General features: G+C 43.8%; 1 protein-coding gene across 1 annotated transcript in view; it reads right to left on the bottom strand.

The window, feature by feature from the left end:
- Positions 1–15,358, bottom strand: part of SMAD3 (SMAD family member 3) — a 115,575-nt gene that overhangs the window by 26,426 nt on the left and 73,791 nt on the right. The gene's annotated exons all lie outside the window — the stretch shown is intronic.

The raw sequence follows: 15,358 nt of genomic DNA, 5'->3' as shown, positions 1-15,358 counted from the left end.
CCCCGCTGCTACCCCTCCCCACCCCCCATATGATGGCACTTGAATGGTGCTCTGAAAAGGTTGGGAGCCAGGCAAAGGTGAGCAGTTGGGGGAAAGGCTGAGCAAGAAAATGAGTTCTTTCAGTAGGAATATGAAGACCACAGTGATGCTGAGGTGACAACGCACACGGGTCATCCCTAATGTCTTTCAACACTCACCTAGCCCCTCCCTTACACCTTAGAAAACAAAGAGAAAGAAGCTTTTTTTAGGTGGTGTTTGTGATGAGGCAGGGAGGGAAAGGAGGACATTTAAGGGGTTTTTAAACTGTAAGAGCCTACACTGCAGACTTCTCCGGAGTCTCTTTCGGTTTGAGGGTTGTTTGCAGGTTGACGCAGGTATCACCCATCCTTGCCTCTAGCTCGGAGCTAAGGCCCACGGGGTCATGCGCGGGCTGAGCAGGGGCGGAGTCTGCGGCTCCACGCCACGCTTAGTTCTACAACTGTCCTCAGCCTGGCTGGGCCAAACACACTCAACGGCAGAGCCCTATCCCTATGCAAACCACATATTCTGTAGTGACTGGGGCTTTGAGCAGCTATGACGCCCCCACCTCTCAGGCCAGGCCAAAGTATAGTTCCCGGACCAGCAAAATGGATCCGTGGAAGCTTGTTGAAAAGGCAAGGCCTACCCCAAGCTACTAAATCAGAATCTTCCTCTTTGTAAAACCTCCAGGTGATATGCAGGCAAGCGATTTGTAGCAGCACTACAGACATAACTGGGAAGCTCCGAAGTGGTGGAAGCACTGTCGGCCGTGAGTAAGGTGGGGAGCCAGCGGGCTCCTGAAGGGATGTGAGATTTCAGATGGCAACCAGTATTAGGCCAGTGAGGAGATTCTATTCACACATAAAAGAGTGACAAGTATTTCACAAGAGCCTACTATGGGTGGTAACAGGGACAGAGTAGTGGGCATGATTTTTCTAACAGTTGCGCAGAGCTGGTGGAGAAAAGTTTCCATGTTCCCTCTCCCTGGCTCCATATGACTGAGGGTACCCATTTGCCTGAATAAACAGGATTTAGGGGCACTCTGTGAAGAAGGGGCTAGCCAGATACAATCAGAAGCACTAAAGAGAGAGAAATGAAGGAATTCGATCACACCATCCAGGCCACAGGCCTGGGGATGAGGAAGGATAGAAAAAGGCCAGAGCTGGGCTTGGTCACAGGGACAACAGGGAGCTGCTGACTTAGGGTATCTCAAAGAATATAATTACCCCTCACATAGGGCCTCAGACAAAAGAACCCCTACAGCCAAAAACAGTGATTACCAGGCAGAAGGCAGAGGACAGCCTTGGACTGGCCCCGAGGTATGGAAGGAAGACTGCCAGATACAGAGTCAGGGGACCTGGGTCAAAATAGGGTTCTAGACTCCTGGCTGTGAGACGCTGGGTGAGTTATGAGGTCTCTGGGACCCTCAGTTACTTCACCTGTAAAATGTGAACATCCTCTCATCCCCCTGGCCTCCTGCAGCTCGGTATTCAATTAAAAGTGTTTTGTGAAATGCCAACCAATATTATTATTCTACATGACGATTCACTCTCTCCAAACCCAGCTCTGGATAAATGGTGTGAGCGTGGGGCTGAGGAGGAGAGACAGGGAGAGTGGGAAGTGGAGAGTGGGGACTGACAATTATCCAGCTGTTCCCATTCTCTTGCAAAGCCACTGAGTGCTCAGAGATCAGGGAAGTGGCCACATTTGCTCTTCAGTGTCTGACAAAAGCCCCAACAAAGGGCCAGCTGGACATCTGTAGCTACTTCTGCAGGGGGAGGCCCAGGAGAAAGGCTCCAGCCAGCAGCGAGGGAGGAATGGGGCTGTGGACAGAGCCCCTTGTCCCTGCCTGGTTGACGGAAGTGGGTGCCCTCTTGCTTAAAAAATAATAATACACAGCAGGAGGAGGGGTGGTGATGGACAACACAGGAGAAGGCTCACAGCTTCCCTGGGGCAGGCAGCCTGAGGGAGTGAGGGAAAGGCCAAGTTCCTATCAGCCCTATACCTGGGCCTTGAGCCTTTAGGAAGGATGGTAGAGGGGACAGGATGCTGTGTGTGTGGAGACTCTGGGCACTCCTAAGGAGGAGGGACACTAATATACAGCCCTCACATGCCGAACCCCCAGAACCAGGACACCTGAACTAGGCACCTCACTTGACAGGGATCCACAGTGGACCCAGGGCCTCACACCTACTCAGGAACCTACAACAACAACAAAAAAAAATGGCATAGACCAGAAAGCAATGGGGCAGCCAGTGGGACGCGACCTGAAGCAGGTGAGGCATGAGGTGGGGCTGTGCTGTGGTTGTGATGTGGTCATCATGGATTTGGAGATGGGAAGGAGAGTCGGGGGTGCGGGGAGGACAGAGGTTTATCGCATCTGTAGATAGAGAACTTCAGTTTCCTGATTCCTCGTCCAATTCTTTCTATATTACGTGGGCTGTTTCCTCTCAGGGCCTGAAGAACTTGGCTATCTATGGGAACAACTATGGCACAGAAAGCTCCAGGCAAAGAAGAAGGAAGAGGGAGAAAATTGGAGGAGGGGTATGAAGGAAAGGACAGAAGAAGGTGGTGGAGGGGGAAAAGGGAGGGGAGAGGGAGGGGCAAAAGAGAGATGGTGGAGAAGGAGGGGGTGGTGGAAGGAGCGGGGAGGGGTACGAAACCTCCTTTGGTCAAATAAAACAGACTGAATGGATACGTTTATCTCTGTCCTGCCGAAGACAATGAGTAGGAGAACAGAGCAAACAAAAGTAGAAAGCGGATGGCAGAATGGAAACGGACTTAGCAGACTGGAGTGAGCTGAAACCAAGCATCTATCAGAGGAAACCAACAAAAGTGATTCCATTTGTCCCTCAGAAGCCAGGAAAGACTCGGGAATTGGAGGCGCCACACATTTCTCAAGGTGAAGCTGAAAACAAGGTGGGTTGAAAGTCTATAGAAGAGGCATTCAGATCCCAGGCCCTTTCTCTGAGCCTCAGCAAACAGGGTCTCCCCGATCCTGCAAGAGACAGGCTTGCTCTCTACAAAAAATAAACCGGAGGGCTCTGAAAGGGCCACCAGGTCACAGCAGGAGTGAGGGTCGGATGAGGGCTAGATTCCACGGAGGCTCCCTTGCTCACTTGCTACCCAGGGCAGTGACAAATGGCCCGTGCTCCCACTCTTTCCTGTGGAGAAATTAAACAGCACAGCCCACAAGACCTGCAGTCCTGACATTTGGGGATCCCCCGACAAAATGGCCCTGTTCCTGCCAGCTTATCCTAGACTACAGGGCAGAGCCCACCAGCCAACAAGCCTCTTCCACCTTCATACATGGAGCATTTAATCAGCTTTTTATTGCCTCACTCTCGAATAGGAATGCACGGCCCGAATCTCCAGCCATTTAAAGAAAACCTCTAACAGGAGGCGCAGAGAAAGAAACAAGAAAGGGGAAAAAGGGAAGTCTGAGACAATGTAGGGAGAAAAAACTTCCAAGCTAAATAAAACAAAACCAACACTACTCTCACGGAGATAAGATATTGCAATCCTAAAATAGGAACATTTACAGGCTATAAAAAAAAAAAAAAAAAACTCTTGGAAACAAAAAATAAAAATATAAATTAAAAATTCAAGAGAGAATCAAGTCAAGGACTTCTTGAGTTCTTAAACTATTATGTACATGAATTACTTTGATAATATGATTAAATTTTAAAAAAGCAAGTGAGCTACAGTAATCAAGGCAATGTGATAATGGCAAAAAGACTGGTAAACAGATGGTGAAAGCCAAGAGAGTCCAGAAATCATCAAATATATATGGACAACTCATTCTTGTCAAAGGACCAAAGATAATTTAGTAGAGAAAAGATAGTCTTTTCAATGAATGGTGCTAGAACTTCAATCTACACCTGGTACCCAATATAAAAATTAGCTGAAATGGGTCACAATATAAAACCTAAAATAATACAACTTCTAAAAGAAAACATAGGAGAAACTCTTTGTGACCTTGGGATAGGCAAACATTGCTTAGATACCACACCAGAAGCACATTCCATTAAAAAAGGGGGGGAAAAAGTTGACAAATTGCACTTCATCACAACAAGCTTTTGGTCTTTGAAAGTTATTGTTAAAAGAATAAAAAGACAAGACACAAATTAGGAGAAAATACTTGCAAAGCATGTATCTAAAAAAGGACCTATGTCCAGACTATACAGAGAATCCTGTAAACTCAATATGGTAAGAAAAACAACCCAACTATAAAAACATATATATTTAAACAGACACTGCACAAAAAGATATAAAGATGGCAAATAAGCACGTGAAAAGATGTTTGACGCCATTAGTCTTTAGAGAAGTGCAAACTAAAACTGCAGTGAGACACCACCGCATTATTATTAGAATACCCTAAATGAAAAGACTGCGCCCCCCATTGGCAAGGATGTGGAGCAACTAAAACTTCGAACGTTGTGGGCGGGAATGTAAAATGGTACAACTACTTTGAAAAAAACAGTTTGGAAGTTTCCTAAACAGCTGAAAACTAACGTACCATATCATCTACCCATTTTACTCCTAAGCTTAACCAAAAGAAATCAAAGTACCTGTCCATTCATGAACATTCACAGCTGCTCCGTTTGTAACAGCCCCAAACTGGAAATCACCCAATGTGTATCGACAGGGAAATGGCTAAACAAACCATGACATAGCCATACAAAGACTACTACTCGGCAATAAAAAAGAAAATGAACTACTGACACACGCGACGAGATGGATCAATCTAAAAATAATTATGCTGAGTGAAAGAAGCCAGACATGATTCCATTCAGATAAAATTACAGAGTAATTCAAAGTAAAGCAAAGTTGCAAACTAATCTAGAGTGACAGCGAGTAGATCAGCGGTGACATGGGGATGTGAGGAGACGGGAGCGGGGGGAGCTTGTTAAGGGGTAAAGGCTATGTTTACTATCTTGATGGTAGTGATGATTTCACAGGTGTAAACATGTGTCAAAACTGATCAATTTGTACACTTTAAATATGTGCTGTTTGCTGCACATCGATTACATCGCAATTAAAAAAAGAGGCAAGGGCTTTGGGGCTTTAGATTCAGGATTAACCTGAATCCAAATACAGACTCTGTGCTCGATAAATGCGTAAACTTAATCAAAGTGGCCTTAATTTTTTTCATCTGAAATATATCAGCCCTTTGGTTGAACTATTGGAAAGACTCAATGATATCCTGTGCAGAAAACCTTTGGTATAGAGTAAAAACACAATAAATGGCAGCAATCTATTATTATTGTTCAACTATCACTACCTTTGTTACTATGACGATGACTGACAAAGTAAGGTATATACTAGGAGCTCAAAAACACCAGCCCCTCCCTTGCTTTGGCCATCTGGGTGCCCAGCTAGGTGGGCCACAACGAAAACCTCAGTAGGCTTAGTGCTTTGAATATTTGCAAGGCTCTGTGCTCCTTCTCTCAGGTCAGCCTCACCTATGCTAAACAGGTAACAACACATGTCTCATAGGGGCCCTGCCTCACTGTGCACCTAGGATCACACAGCAGTCCGCAGCAGGGCTGCAGGTGAAGGTCAGCTCTCCTGGCTGCCAGGCTGGGCCTGAGGACAGGGAGACAAGCAAGCTCTCCAGCACATGAGCATGTGACCACCGGTGTGGATTGGCAGTATTTTCCGGAAGTCATCTGGTCCATGCCCCTGTTTCTGGGAGATACAATTCCCTGACTCATGATAGCGATGGCCTCTCATTCACTTTTTATGCATCAGTGGTGACTTCTCTTGGTTTAGTCTGGGCTGCTAGGAGCCAGCCCTGGTATTCCTTCCTTCTCCCTCCCACTCAAAATACACACCAATGCTTACCAAAATAATAATAGTGAACTGGGAGTTTCAGCTGCTGGATTTAATTTAGCTGATGCGTCCGGTACACACCCTCCCAAGCTTCACAGGGCACCAGGCCCATTTTAAGTAAATCCAATAAATAGGTCTTAATTCTGAGCTGATGTTACCATAAACATGCTTGGTTGCAGAAAAGAATCTATTTATGACCTACTCTCCTGACCCAGCCCTTGTAGCCCAAGACCAGCTGCTGGGGGCTATGAGGACAGCCCCAGAAACTGGGCTTCAGGTCTCCTCCTCCCCATTTATGACTGCCATCTCTTCCCAGACCCAGTGGCTTCCTCATGAGAGACCCCCCAAGTCTTTTTCAGCAACTCTCTCCAGCTCCTTTGACAGAGGTTTAATCCTTAAATATGTTCTTCACTAGCTAAACCATTTCCTGTGGCAGGAAATTAGGTTTCCTCCCATTGGCTCCAATGGGACCCATAAAGTGTCCCAAAATGGTGGTAGGAGCCACAGCCAAGGATGTGGACATGCCAGAGTCCAAAGCCGATGGTGAGGAGAAGCCTGCCAGAATGCTCCCAAGGGGGGAGGGTGGGGCTGGACCCCACCTCCTGCCACATGCCGCTAGAGTCCTGTTACCAGTGACCAGCTACCCACAGCTATCTGGGGGCCGACATGAATACCAGTGGACCTGGACATGGGGTTTAGGGAGAAGATTAAAAGCAGAGAACATAAGCCCTAGAAATATGCCAAGATCTACTGAGCACAAACCATGTGCCAGGCATATTGCTACTATGTGAGAATACAAAAACGGTAAAACCCAGTGTACTCTGCCTTCACCAGACACAGAGAACTCAAGGGGCTTGCCCAAGGTCAGATAACGCGTGAAAGCCAGGGTCAGAATTTGAACCCAGACCAGTCCTGAGAAATGGGGGGTGAGGGGTAAGGTGAACAGGGTTTGTTCTGCTATCCTATGCTGCATCCCTATTGGGGAAATTAACCTCTTATCAATCATCAGGTGGTTACTGAACACGCATCATATCCCAGGCACTTGTACTGGTTACCTGAGTCAAAGAAGTGAGCAAAAAGTAAATTTCTTAGCACTATCATATTTCAGTAGAAACTGATTTTATTTAACACACATCCAATGCTAAATTTTCTAGCTTAAGATTCAAACTTTCTCTTTTGACTCGCCTATATTGAGTAATAACAATAGTTAGAGAAGTTACCACCACAATGTGCCAGGCATTGTGCTGATCACTTGATGATGGTGGTAGATTGAATTAGTCACCCCGTCTGTCTGTACCCATGCCCTTTGCTAGAAGGCTTTGCTGCTCTCCCTTCTATGGGTGAAGTGTCATGTCCTTGTCTCTTGACTTTGGGCTAGGCTATTAACTTGCTTTAGCTCACGGAACGTGAGTAGAAGTAGTAAAGTGCCATCGTGTGTTTCTGCTTGCCCTCTTGTACCTCTACCCTTGCCATGGGAAGAGCTTTCTCAGGCAGCTGCTGCCCCTCAGCGTGGAACAGTCTGAGCTGAATCTGCGGCAAAGTGCCAAGCCCAGGTGAACCACAGAAGCAAGAGTCTGTGCAAACAATGGTTATTTTAAGCTGCTGAGCTCTTGGAGTGGTTTGTTACACAACACTAGCTGACTGATACACTGACTCGACCACCAATCTTTCCAATAAACTTACAAGTATCATTATCTTTGTATTCTGGTGGAAAATCAGACTGCCTGAGAGATTACACAACTTTGCAAAGGCCCAGAGTTAATCTAAAGTGAAGCCAGGCTATGTGACTCACTCTTATCTAATTGTAAATAGACAACAGTATTTCCTGATGTTGAGTACAATATCACAATAAGACTAAACCATTTCAGAAGGACTTAGTTTTTGTTTATGGAGAACAACCTATCTACATAGGCTTTTGGAGTCAATTTGCATAAAATGTAAACTTACCCCAAATACTCAACTTATTTTTTGAAATGACCCAAGTAGTATATTGATAACTCAATATTACTATTATCAAAACAAAGTTCTGTCCAGCATTTATGATAAAAACTCTCAGCAAAGTGGGAATAGAGGGAACATACTTCAACATAATAAAGGCCATATATGACAAACCTACAGCTAACATCATAATCAATGGGGAAAGATTAAAAGCATTTTCCTTAAGATCAGGAACAAGACAAGGATGTCCACTTTCACCACTCCTCTTCGAAACTATATTGGAAGTCTTACTCACAGCAATAAGACAAGAAAGAAAAATAAAAGGCATCCAAATTGGAAAGGAAGAAGTAAAACTCTCGTTATGTGCCAATGACATGATACTATAGAGAGAGAATCCTAAAGATTCCACCAAAAAACTGTTAGAACTGATCAATGAATTCAGTAAAGTGGTGGGTTACAAAATAAATATTGTGAAGTCAGTGGCACATTTATACACCAATGACGAACTTTTGGAAAGAGAAATTAAGAAAACAATCCCATTTACAATTATGGAAACTATAAAATACCTGGGAATTGAATTAACCAAGAAGGTAGAAGACCTATCTTCAGAAATTATAAGTCATTGAAAAAAGAAATTGTAAGCATATACCCTGTTCATGGGTAGGAAGAATCAACATTGTTAAAATGGCCATACTACTCAAAGCAACCTATAGATTCAATACAATTCCTATTAATATACCAAACAATCCTAAAATTTATATAGAGCCATAAAAAAAAAAACCAAAAGCCATGGCAATCTTGAGAAAGAAGAACAAAGTTGGAGGTATCACACTACCTGATATCAAACTGTACTACAAGGCTACAGTAATCAAAACAGCATGGTACTGGCATAAAAACAGATACATTGATCAATGGAACAAAATAGAGAGCCCAGAAATAAATCCATGCTTATATGCTCACTATATGACAAAGGAGGTAAGAATATACAATGGAATAAAGACAGTCTCTTCAATAAATGGTGTTGGGAAAACTGGACAGATTCACACCACAAAAAAAGAAGCTGAACCATCTTCTTACACCATATACAAGAATAGACTCAAAATGTATTAAAGATTTAAATGTAAGACCCGAAACCACAAAACATTTAGAAGAAAATATGGCTCTCTGATATTAGTAACAGAAATTTCTTTTCCTATATATCTCCTCAGGCAAGGGAAACAAACAAACAAAATAAACAAACGGGACTACATCAAACTAAAAAGTTTTTGTACAGCAAAGGAAACCATCAACAAAACAAAAAGACAACTGACTGAGAGAAGATATTTGCTAATGATACATCTGATAAGGGGTTAATAGCCAAAATTTATAAAGAACTTATACAACTCAACGACAACAACAAAAACCCAAACAACCCAATTAAAAAATGGGCAGAAGACTTGAAGATACTTCTCCAAAGAGAAAATACAGGTGGCTAACAGACATATGAAAAGATGCTCAAGGTCACTAATCAATAGAGAAATGCAAATTAAAACCCCAATGAGATATCACTTCACCCCTGTCAGAATGGCTATCATCAATAAATCGAAAAACAAGTGTTGGCAAGGATGAGGAGAAAAGGGAATTCTCATACATTGTTGATGGGATTGCAAATTGGTATAGTCACTATGGAAAACAGTATGGAGGTTCCTCAAAGAATTTAAAATGCATATACCTTTTGACCCAGCAACTGCACTTCCGGGTATTTATCCAAAGAAAACCAAAACGATAATCCATAAAGATCTATGCACTCCAATATTCATGGCAACACAATTTACAATAGCCAAGATACAGAAGCAACCTAAATACCCATCAACAGAAGACTGGATAAAGAAATTATGGTTCATGTACACAAAGGAATATTACTCAGCCATTAAACAAAATAATAAAATCCTACCATTTGCAACGACACGGATGGACCCAGAGGTTATTATGCTGACTGAAATAAGTTAGACAGAGAAAGACAGATACCATATGATTTCACTTATATGCAGTTATCTAAGGAACAAAAAGAACAAACTAATCAAAAACAAACTCACATATACAGTGGACAATTTGGTGACAGAGGGGAGGGGGTGTTGAGAGGCTGGAAGAATTGGGTGAAGGGTTAAAGTACAAATTAGTAGTTGATAGCTGGGCACAGGAGCATGGCAGAGGGAATGCAGTTAGCATTAATATGATGACTAAGTGGAGGGCTAGGGGAGGAAGGGAGCAATTGGGGGGATCATTTTATGAACATTATCGATGTCTAACTAATATACTGTATACTTAAAACTAATTTAAATGAAGAAATTTATTTTTAAAAAAGTCTGGCATCCATTTCAACTCAACTTATTCTTTATATTTTTCTCCTACTATCTGCTATGTGTCAGTGTAAGAAAAAGGAGTTATTTCCCTTCTTGGGGTTACTAATTAATACTACAAACCCATACTCATATACACACTTCCTGGAACATACATGTTGCAGTTGATAGGTCCATGTGCTCTGGATGTTAATACATTCCCCTCCCACACTAATGCAGTGAGTCCTCATCTCTCCCCCTTAAGACAACAATCAAGCCAGTCCACTATCCTGTGTTCACTCGTCTGTAATAAAGTCTTTATACTCCACTCTTCTTGAGATTTGCATTATATGTAAGTTTTACTTTTGTTTCTTTCTCTGGTTCAAAATCAAGCAAGGCTTGAATGACTTCAAGAGTTAAGTGCTCACTCATCAAACCTTTTAAGAAGGCAGAAAAAATTCTGCTGGAGATTTTAAAAGGCCCTTTGCATTGGTTACACTTGGCCTTTCAGCAATAGTGATCTGTCCTGAGCTCTCTCTCTCCCTGCTGCTCTTTAATATGCAAGTATCAAAACGTGCCTTTCTCTCTTCCATGTCATGGATAGTCCAGCACAGCTATTTGATAGAGTAGCAAATACCAAGTCCTGAAAACTCTCCTGCTGAAAATGTCACTTGATTTTGGGGTTCACCCAGGATCCTTTCCCTTAGGTAAATACAGCTAAAACCAAAGAATCCTTTGTTTGGGGGAAGTTCTGCCAGGAACTATGTGCTGGGTTCTCCTGGCTATAGATGACAAACCACAAAGGCCTAACATTTGGGGGACGGCGTGTCCTGGTCAGTTGAAGCTCAAACTAAATGTCCCCCTGAAAAGCCACTTTGGAAAATGACAGACAGCTAGTATTTGTGGATTCTTGGGAGCATCTTCCTTTTGTGGCTGAGGAAACAGACTCAAGGTCACCCAGTGAACCAATGTAGAGAGAGAAAGTGGTCTCCCACATGCTATTTTACTGTAGCCAAGCCTCACTGCTGACAAGTCTAAAATGTATGTGATCGACTGATTAATTGATTGATTGACTGATAGATAGATAGATAGATAGATAGATAGATAAAATGTATGTGAGTCTACTTTCCTGCCTTGGTAAATCAAGTACAACAAAATATAATATTTTCTTTCCTGCCTTGAATCTTAAGTTATCTAAAGATCTCACATTTCAGAATGACAAGAAGTTTTTCAAAAAAGGGACTGACAATTGGCAACTTTGGGTGAATGATGTATACTCTAATTCCTGTCTTATCATTGCAACTGAGATTCAAAATTGTATTTAAAAAGTTACCAACACAAAGAAATTGAGCTGTACATGGAAGATACCATTCCCAGACACTTTTGAAGTTTTCTTTGGTTGTTGGTATTTAAATAAAAAGCAACATTTCCATCATCAGCCTGTTCTTGTCACTTGGTGCCACCAAGAAGGAATCTGGCTAGGTGAGGTCTGTGGGATAAGTTGTGGATAATTGAGATTTCGTTGAAAGCTCTGGCGCAGTGACCACATGCTCTAGTCCAGTTTCCTAAGTGTTCTCAGCAAGTTTTGTAAGTTTGCTAAGCACATTTTTAATGCTCCAACTTAGACTGGCCAGTGAGGAGCTGAAACCAGCATTTCACAACCCTCGATACCAGTCACCGAATAATTTCCACCAAGAACAACTCAATTCCCATCTGAACTGGATAATAATATCCAGTGCTTCAGGCTGCCAAATTGAGGGAACACCCAATAAAATGCCAGGCTGAAGCCCCTTGTGCTATGCTCCGAAGCAGCAGCAGCTTTTTCTTCATTCTTCCCCACTGTATTTAGTTCTCCCCCCGCCCCTCTGCTAATTTTCCAGAGCAGCCGGCTCATGTCCGCAACAAGTCAAAGTTGATAGGGCCTGACTGAGTGTGAGCCCCAGAGGTCACAGGAGCGTCCTGGTCAGACCCTCAGGGAAGAAGCCAAGGACCGCCTTGCCCTGCCCTCTGCAGCAGGCTGAACCCCACAGGAAACACACGATGATCATCTGGACCTTAGGGCTTCCTTCCTCCCAAGGGGCTAAAGGTGGACAAAGAAAGTGTACTTTTTGAAAAAGGAGGCTGATTTATGGAGAAAGTTCAGCTTAATGATAATCATCTGTAAAGCACATGTACATTGGGAAATTTTCAACATCCAGCTACGAGCAAGTCGAGCCCCACTGTTTCTCAACCTCAACTCTCCCAACATTTGGGGCCAGAAAATTCTTTAGGGAAGAGGGGGATGCCCTGTTTATTTATACTTCAGAGAAAATGTTTACTCAGCACTTCTCACAAGACACGGGGATCCTATGGGCTGGGTACCGTCATTTCCATTTCACAGGTGAAAGAGTCATTTGATGTTGGGTGACTTGCCCAAAGTTGCCCAGAACGGCAAGAAGTAGTGCCTGGCCTTGAACCTGGGTGTTACACCCTAAACCTGGTTCTCAATGACAGCAAAACAGTGCTCTCTGTGTTAGAATCATCATAGTGTCTCCCTGGGCTCTGGGGAGACAACTGTCCTTGTACCCTCCCTTCCTCCAAGCAAAGAAAGTAGTGAAATCTTGAAGGAGAAGGGGGAGGGAAAAGCAAGGAGGGTAGATTCGTTTGAAATCTATTTAACAGCTCCATTTCCACAAACTTTTTTTTCTCAAAGCACCAACTTGATGGGAATTACTTTTTCTCAAGTATCAGTCAGATCAGAGAGATTTCAAGTCTCAAATGGAAGATGCTACAGAGATCTGGGTTGGTCTTTAGTAACTGAAAGAAGGGGAAAGAAGAGATGCCGGGCTTCACAAAGCTTTCTGGATGGCTATTTCACTCTGCCAGCTAGCACTCACTGGAGTGGAATTAAGCCTGAACATCATCTATTCATTTGTTTTTAAAGAGATAGCTCATGGCCCCTTCTGGATTCTGACAGCCCTTGGCAATGTTCTTATGGGCTTAAAGCAAAAAGCACACTTCACCCCAGCTTTTATTACAACCCCATACCCCAAAGCTGTTCTCAAAATACAGGAAGGCTGAAATGGAATCATGGATCCAGGTGCATTTAGACACCTCTTTTCATTCTCCGGGGTGCTTCTGGCCACCTATGGTCCTGCTGGGTAGCAGGGCGGCTCACACAGCCAGCACTTAGAGGCTCTGTTTCCAAGCTGCTTTGGGAAAATTGATTAATTTGTATTAATTTGGGTAAAAACAGAATAAAATGTCAAACTGAAGCCTACTGGACAGAAGAACACAGGCAGGACAGCAGGATAGCATCATCTCTACGACATGATGCTGCGTGGGGAAACACAGTGAGCAGTTAGGGAAAGACATTTCCTAGCATCGGAAGTCTTAAGTTTTGAGGGAAAGGTAAAAAGGAAGAAGAAAGAGCTTTTGGAGACTATTAGATAATCTTGGCTTAGAACCTTTTCTCTGCAGAAGAGAAAACTGGGGCTTAGAGGTAGTGGGGGGGGGGCGGGTGGAATTAGCAACCTTCCCCTCATAAATACCTTAAGACTTAGAAATATGTTTGCTCTCTTGAAAAATAAAAAGGTCAGAGTACTGAAAAGTCACCTCCCCTGACAAGTGCTATTCCTCTTGTCTTATCTGCCAGCAAGCTGCAATATTAGCTCACTTCACTACACAAACAATTCTTATTACAGGACTCTTAGTCATTCTGTTTTTCACTTTCTTCCACGAAGCAGAAACCATTAAGGTCTGAGTATCCTCTCTGGGCCGTCTCTTCCCAGACCCAGTTCCCAGCCTCCCACCGCCTGCCCCATCAGGTTTGCAGAAATCCAGCACCATGAATCACTTCCTGTGGGCAGACTGCACGTTTGGGGGTGAGGTATTCTTTTTTTTGGAGATTCTCACTGACATTTGGGGTTAAACAAGTGGAACCAGGCTATGATGATGATGATGACTGGCTGCCTCGTCCTATCAAAACACATCAAAGTTTCCAAAGACATAGAAAATGTCAGACAGGCATTCGTGACTTGAGGAGCTGAGGGGTGGGGGGACGGGGGGTGAGTAGGTGAAGAGGGCAAATAAAGAGGTTTTCTGTTAACTGCATAGTTTTGACTTCCTTCATGATGAGTCACTGGCCAGGGAGATAAAACAGTGTCACAAGCGTTACAGAGCAGGCAAAGAGTAAATGGGCAACTCAGTGACATTCGGATTAAGAGGTAGTGAGTGCTTCCGGACAAGTTATAGCTCAAGCTCCAACTTTACAACAATTCCTAGCAAAATACCATACGCTATGGGTTTGGAAAGGAACATTCCCTCATTTCATTCTTAACCACATTTACAACTCTCCCTATTTTTAAAAGAGGCCCCAAAGCTTTTGGAATCCTCCAACCTTTCAGTGCAGCCTCTGCGAGAGAGCTGGAAGTAAGGGAGGGGTGGGAAATGACCACATTTCTAGAAAACGTTAGTTTAAGAACCATGAAGTTAAATAGCTACCTTTGTACGCAGAAAATACAGCATTTGCAGGACACCCATCTCTGACATTCCACAAACACTCTACTTCTTTCTGGGCCAAAGCTTTACAAGCTTATGTAAGCAGTTTCCATCTAAGTGTAACAAAGAACGGGTGTCCTGTATATTCTGGGCACCGGTATTCTGAGGACAGTTAAGCAGCCAATTAGCATTCCTTTCAGTCTAAGAGGACAGACTTCCTATTGTACCTACACAAAAGGTTCTGCTTCATTGGGGGCAATTTCACCTAAGGCAGCAAAGAACTCCTATGGGCAGGAAGGTAGGAATTCCAAACAAACAACGAGAGGACCTCGGAGGAGCCAGGCAAGCACTTACAACGTCAGGGTGGCAAGAGCCACTGCTTCCCTGACCTCATCAGCTAAACACTCTTGGCCAAAAGCTGTGTGCGAAAGTAGCTCCCATCAGGAGCACTGAAAGGCTCGTCTCCAGGTGAGGCTCCTTCCTCCGGGTCCTGGACACTTACGACTCTCTCCCATAGCCAGCCCACCCAGTCCCAGCCAAGATTCACACAGTACCTGCCCACCCACCACTTCATCAGACCACCACTTCCCAAACAGCAGTCATGTTTCTCGAGGCCTGATTTACAGGTACGGAAATTCAAAATGCTTAATTTGCTCAAGCAGCAGAGGTAACATGCCGCAGCCACAGCAGTGAACATGGGGCTTCTGCCTCCCCTGGCTAAACGTCTGCAGCCCATAGAGCCATGCTGAGATGATCTGTGGGTCCAGAGG

The sequence above is a fragment of the Rousettus aegyptiacus genome, unplaced genomic scaffold (assembly GCF_014176215.1).
Source record: "Rousettus aegyptiacus isolate mRouAeg1 unplaced genomic scaffold, mRouAeg1.p scaffold_m13_p_3, whole genome shotgun sequence".
NCBI classification, from domain to species: Eukaryota; Metazoa; Chordata; class Mammalia; order Chiroptera; family Pteropodidae; genus Rousettus; species Rousettus aegyptiacus.
This window is presented reverse-complemented; position numbering and strand designations above follow the sequence as displayed.